The sequence below is a fragment of the Musca domestica genome, unplaced genomic scaffold, assembly GCF_030504385.1.
Source record: "Musca domestica strain aabys unplaced genomic scaffold, Musca_domestica.polishedcontigs.V.1.1 56, whole genome shotgun sequence".
NCBI lineage: Eukaryota > Metazoa > Arthropoda > Insecta > Diptera > Muscidae > Musca > Musca domestica.
In genome coordinates this window covers 1,158,522-1,165,351 of record NW_026712356.1, presented here as the reverse complement: position 1 = coordinate 1,165,351, position 6,830 = coordinate 1,158,522, and the positions used below count along the sequence as shown (strand labels likewise).

The following is a 6,830-nucleotide window of genomic DNA, read 5'->3' as shown; positions in this document are numbered from 1 at the left end:
GTGTATCGCGGTATGCAGGTCTCATTCAGTCGACAAAAACCGAACACACAGCAAACAATCACGCGAATACGCGAGTTTTCTGGGGACTAAAGTTCTGAAACGTTCGGCACGCTCTAACGCGCTATGTCAATCTAGCAGTGTGAATTGAAAAAGTGAAATGTAGAATCAACGCCTAAAGTTTATTCGATTATTTTGTTCGTTATTTATTTTTTTGTTGGAAATTTTGAGTTTTTCTTTCTGCAACAACAAAGAAAACGCAATAAACAAAAGAAGAAGAAAAAAAAAACGGGCAAACAAAGCGAAAAATAAACACACACTCACGAAAAAAGCGTGCAACAAATATTTCTCTGTGGTAAATATACTAAGTGTCTGTTTTCTGTTTGTGTGTGTATATATAAACAAATTCTTATGCGAAGAGTGTAAATTACTAGCCGAATGCCGAAAAAGTACAACAAATAGCATAAAATAAGTAACAACAAATTCATATATCGTTCTTGTTGTTGGCATTGTGTATATAATTTCAAAGGCAGGCACATTCTCTGAACAAGTCTAGAAAAAAAGAAAACAACGAAATACAAGGCAACCAACTAACCGACTGGGTGCAGAGACCGTGAGAGTATATGTTTTGTTGATTTCGCTCTCTCTCCCGTAAAATGCTAATAGATGTCTTCCAATTGAGTGAATTTACAAGTGTGTGTGCCTGGGTTTGTGTTGTTTTTTAAGCGGGTTGTTTGTGATGGAAGAAGTATAATGAAAAGCAATGAGAAATGAAATAATTGTGCTTGGTTAAGTTAAAAATTCCCATATCCATCGATGATGATGACGAAGTAGAAGTGAACAAAAGCAAAAAATGCAAAGAAAAACGTTGTAAAAAACATAGAAAATAGTTAACAAATTAAAGTTGTGTCGTCTTGATAAGTGTTTGTACAATAAATTTTGTATGTGAAAAAAGCAACTGACTTATAAGAAATTCTCTATTAAGATTTTCTTACTCGGAGTGCCATGAGAGTGTTGGTTGGTGGTGGTAAGCCGCCAGTTGTGCAAAGCAAAAATAACAATGATTTGTGTGTGTGTTAGTTAACTGGTCAAGTACAATTTTATTGGGGTCTTTGAAACCTACTAGAAGAGAATACAGTAAAGACGCACAAGAATAAAAGAAAAAGAAGACGCATGGAAAAAAACTACAAAAATGATGTTAAGAACCCGCCGCCAGTTTTAAAGTACAATTTTTAACAAAAAGAAAAGCAACAAAACGAAATAACGTTTGATCTTCTGCACGCCAAATGTCAAGGAGCAAATTATTTTGTGTGTTATGCGCGTTTTTATGTGTCCCCGTGAATTCTAGTCAGGGTCCTGTTTGCCCACATTATCAATACTTATCAAATTTTCTTTTGGCTGTTTATGATATCCTTCCTTTTTCTTATTGGAAGCTATCTTTAGCTCTCCATTTTTTGTTTGTCGCTTCTTTGTTTTGCTATTGACGACAACAAATACACTAAGGGTGTGTCATTTGTTTAAGAAAATTATTGAAAGTGTTTTCTTCAGCAAAATCACAAAATTTGTGAGTTTTAAATTGGTATTCGATGCCGGTGTTGTTATTGTGTTAAAATTTGTTGTTAACTTATTTTTTTTTAATATTGTGAAATACCTATGCAGAAACATTGTTGGCACACTCGAAATGACGAATTTGCAAATTCATAAACAGTTTTTACTGACACTTGAAAAGAGATCGCACGGACCAAACTTCGGCACAATCACGGATCAATTTTATCATAAGTAGCATTGGGGACCTGATTGCATTTTTTTGCGAAACAACACTAGTGTAAAATAAACTGTTTTTTTTTTTAATTTTTTCCAGTGGAAGATATTTTGACCCTGATTCCGGGAAACTATTTTTTTCTTGGGGGACGGATTCGGGACCCCAGATTTTTGAACCGAAAGTCCGAGTTAAAGACCCGGCCTGGATTAAAGACCCGGATCCACTTACCCGGTATGGACAATATAGGTATCGTTTTAAAGCTTATGAAAATACGTGGTCACATGATGGAGAAAGTGATCATGTTTCGGAAGTTATAGTCAAATTATCGATTTTTTGGACCCTGATTTTTTATAAATTCCCAAAAAGTCAAAAAAGGGTCCATTATGGGGATGAACAAAATTGATGCCAAAATATAGCTGACACCTTTCCAAAATGCTACAATTTGTGCTAATACATTTTTCGGACCCAGAAAAGATCACTTACTCCATCATTGGACTACTTGTTGGATGGGTATATTTCGGGTCAAAACTCTGGGGTCCCGGGTCCGTCCCCCTAGAAAAAAGTTTCCCGGGATCAAGGTTAAAAATGCCTAACTTTAAACTAGAGTTAAGCCTTTTGTTGCTCAAAAAATTTTGTCACTTAGCTGGTGCAGAGTGATTCAAATTAGCTGAACAAAAGCCACAATTTATGTCGTCTCAAATTTCGGCTCAACTGCAGTTTAGTAAAAACTTTCCATTTTTAATTTAGGAGTCACACAACAGTACCCAGATATTTGACCAGAAAATGCGGCTCCGAGTCTAGGCATCACTTAAAACCTTATAAATATACCTGTCCAATAACTGATGAAATGATGTTATACAAACGGTTCGGAAGTTATGTCAAAATAAAATATTTTTGTTCGTGTATTTTTATAAAACCCTCAATTAACTAATAATCAAAACGTTGCAATATCAATATCTGTTGTGGATAGAGATTCTCTTAACGGTTAGGTAGTTACAAGAAAGATTATTAAAAACGGATATCGATTTTATGATTTTTACAAAACTCTTAAAAATTTGAAAAAGTTCCCATTATGGTTACAATATGTGTGAATCCAAAAATATAGTCTTGTAAGACTATTAGCGGAACAAAGTTTTCTAAATTTGGTACATTTTTTAATGTAGCTGGCCTTTGGCTTTTCTACTTCTTTTCTCCTCCAGGTATGCCCATCAACGGCTACGCGAATCAAAGTTTTTCTAAATTTGAAATTGTTTTATTTCGCCTTCGGTCGGCACTTGAGATTTTTTCCTCTGTGTATGTCCATTACCGGCTTCGCGAACCAACGTTTTTCTAAGTCTGATGCTGTTTTATTGTTGGTATATCCAATACTGGCTACGCGAAGTAATGTTTTTTTATACTGAAATCATCATTTCAATGTACTGAGCAGAATCGGTTCCATGAAAAAAAAAATGGATCCATGAAAAATCATTTTGTGTCAACTATTATTTGGCCTTTTGATACAACTCCCAACAACATGATACTAATTGTTGGATTAGCTTTAGCTTTCAAATGGTACCTATATTGACCATATCTGTTAAGTAGATTTGAGTCTAACCCGGGTCTTGGACCCAGATATTCAGGTCAAATATCCGGGTCCATCCCCCAAGAAACGAAAAAAATTTTCCAAAAATACGAGCTTTTACTAAACTAGAGTTCAGTCAAATATTTAATCATAAACCGGAATTGCTCACCTTCGACCCAAATGTCAATGTCACGGGTGCGTCCCCCAAGAAAAATATAGTTTCCTGGGATCAGGGTAAAAATACCTACCACTGGAAAAAATTAAAAAAAAAAAAAACAATTGAAGAGTTTTTACTAAACTAGAATTAAGCCGGTACCGTTATATGGGTGTCATACGAGAACTTTAACCGACATGACCCATTTACGAACTAAACTTTCAATTGCCCTTCTATCTCAATTCGTTCGAAAGATAGTATGATAACAACAGACTGACAGGCATACGGGCATAGATAAATCGACTTGGAATCTTAAGCTGATCAAGAATATATGTACTTTATAGGGTCTATCCTGAGTATTTCGAGTTTTTACAAACGGAATGATAAAGTTAATATACCCTCCACAGAATGGTAGAGGTTAGAAAAATAACCCAAATTGGGAAAACCCATATTATCATATATTTTGCTTGGAAATTGTGCCATCAAAATATCGTAGATCGGGAGGTACCGTTATATGGGGGCTACATTAATTAATGGACCTAAATCGAACATTTTTGGTAGGGAGATTTACCAAGAACCCCAAATGTAATATTTCACATAATTTGTTTAGAAATTGTGGCAAAAAACTTCCGAAAATTGGGAGGTACCCTTATATGGGGGCTCTATATAGTCCATTTTCCAATATACCAATTTTTTCCAATTTCCAATACCAATTAGCCTGCATATAATTTAAACCTTTGTACCAATTTTGAAAGTTCTAGATTTAATAATGTGTACTCTATCGTGATTTCAATAGACAGACAGACAGACATAGCTAAATCGACTTACAATCGGCTTTCTGATCAAGAATATATTTACTTTTTGGGGTCTCCAACGAATATTTCTTTGTGTTGCAAACCAAATGATAAATTTAATATACCCTCTATTGTATGGTGAATGATATAATGAAAAGGTACAGTACGATTCGTACAAAAAATTGATAAATTAAAGCAGGATTATTGGCCACTATTGTAGGCAAAGAGTGATTAATCGGCAAAGTCGACTGATTCGTTCTAACTTGTTCATGCATTTTGCCAAGTTTTTGCGGTGTATTGAAGAATGTTTCTCATTTTTAGGGCAATTCCATATCGTGGACATTGTAGTGGCAGCCAGTCTAGCATCACATCTCGGTGACTCAAACATAGGTGTCGATATGAAGATGTGATTCTATTCGGTTTCTATTACCTCTTTTTCTAATCCTTAGATGATTTTGTCAAATCCAACCTTTTTTTGGATTCATTCAGATCCCTTTTTAATTCCGATATTTAAAACCACAGATGAAAAACCCGCAGATTTAAAAAGATTAATAAAATCCCTAGTTCTGCTAAGCCAAAACTTTTGAACATAACTGTATGCTGCTGTGAGGCTGGTTTGTTGTACACCTTGTTCTCACAGCAACGTAACCAAACGACAGCCACCAGAACAACCAACAAGTCAAACAACACATAACCTAGCTAACACTAGACAATGGCGAACCGAATACCTTAGCACACCACGATACAACAACAAAAACAAAACATTGGCTTGTTCTCCGAGACAGCCAAGAAATTAAATATCTACCTTCAACGAATTTACGAAAACGGTTCGTAGATTCTCATCAAAGCAAAATACCTACTCGCTATTGCTGCAGAACTCTAGCTTTCAAAACTCAAAAAAAAAAAAAAACTTCAAATCAAACTGAGAATAAATTTTTATTGTGTGACGTGCTCTGATATGGTGGTTGGATAAAATTAAATGCACGTGTGTGACTGAGTGTGTAAGAGGAGTTATTTTTCCCCTGTTTCTTACCATTGGGAGCCCTACTGGTTGCTTTTTGTTGTTATTGTTGTTGCTGGTGATGGTGACAACAATGACGCGAACGACGAACGTCATACCTTCACGTACCGAAAAATTCCGGCGCAAGTTAATATGGTTTTGTCGTCGTTGTGTTGCCTATTCTCTCATTACCATGTTTCGGTGCGTAATTTTATTTTGGTATTCTCTTTTGTTGCCCAGGTTTATCAGGTTGTTTGTTATTTCCTCATTGTTGTGAACCAAGTTTGTTAGAGCCGCCAGCCAAGTTAGTATGTTGGGGGGTGTTTTTTGTTGGCTTTCGGTATTTTTACGTTGTCCACAAACAAAAAGGTTGTATGGAAGGTTTGTTTGAATTCCTCTTAATTTCATCTTCTTGTTTCTACTTCAGCCTCCATTGTCATGGTTTTTTGTGTGTGTGTGTTGTACGTTATTATTTCATCTAACTGGTATTTTTCAAAATATTTTGTTTAGTTTCGACAAACATATCATCATGGCTCCAAACAAATGTCTGACCTTTGTTTACATACTATGTACCAGAGATGGCAAAGGAGAATTACTAAAATGTTGTAAATGCATCTGAGTGGTATTCTACTTACAGAGGATTGCTTGAAACCCATGAATTTTAGTTCTATAGAATTATTGTACCCTCCATACATAGTATGTCTGTTGTAATCACGCTACAGTCAAAACGAATTAAGATAGGAACCTTAAATTTTGCACAGATCTGTCTTTTGTCTGCTGGCAGGTCAAGTTCGAAGATGGGCTATATTGGTCCACGATATCGTATAGCTCCCATAAAACGGTACCCCCCGATTTTCGGCATTTTGATGATTTTAGCCACATTTTTCAATGGAATTGTCTGAAAATCTACATAAGAAGTTCCTTGTAAGTACTTTACCACCTGGAAGAGAATTATATATAGGTCCACGATATCGTATAGCTCCCATATAACGGAACCCCCCGATATTCGGTATTTTGATGATTTTTGCCACATATTTTAATGGAATTCTCTTAAATTTCTCACAAGGATTTCCTTTTGAGTACTTTATCCCCTGAAATAGAATTCTCTATATAGGTCCACAATATCGTATATCGACCATATCCATCTTCCTATATTCGGTATTTTTAAGATTTTAACAGCGTTTTTCAGGGAAACGGCAGTTTGTGTACCCTTTGAACAGAAAGTACCATTGCAAATGATCTTCTACATAGGTCCAAATTGTGGTATAGATCTCATTAAACGCTACCTCCCCATATTCAGTATTTGGATGATTTTAGCTACATTTTCAACGGAATTTTTGAAAAGTGCATTTTCGGAGTTGTAGCGGAAAATTTTTTTAGTGCACGTTTTTGTACATTCCTCATTAGGGTACATCCATGTGCGCGGTATTTGGATGCTTTTATCAAAGGAACTTTTCTGAAATCTCCTCCTGCAGTTGTCTTTACAGGTCCACGTTTTCGTATAGCTCTCATAAAGCGGGGCCTTCCACACATTTTCAACATTCTTTACTACAATTGTTTGA

The 6,830-nt window shown here is 35.6% G+C and overlaps 1 protein-coding gene across 1 annotated transcript in view; it reads left to right on the top strand.

Annotated features, from left to right (window-relative positions):
• LOC101895704 (uncharacterized) overlaps positions 1 to 6,830 on the top strand; it is a gene marked incomplete in the record, with an annotated part of 445,807 nt that continues 438,977 nt past the window's right edge. The window contains 1 exon segment of the mRNA XM_059128648.1: positions 1 to 352.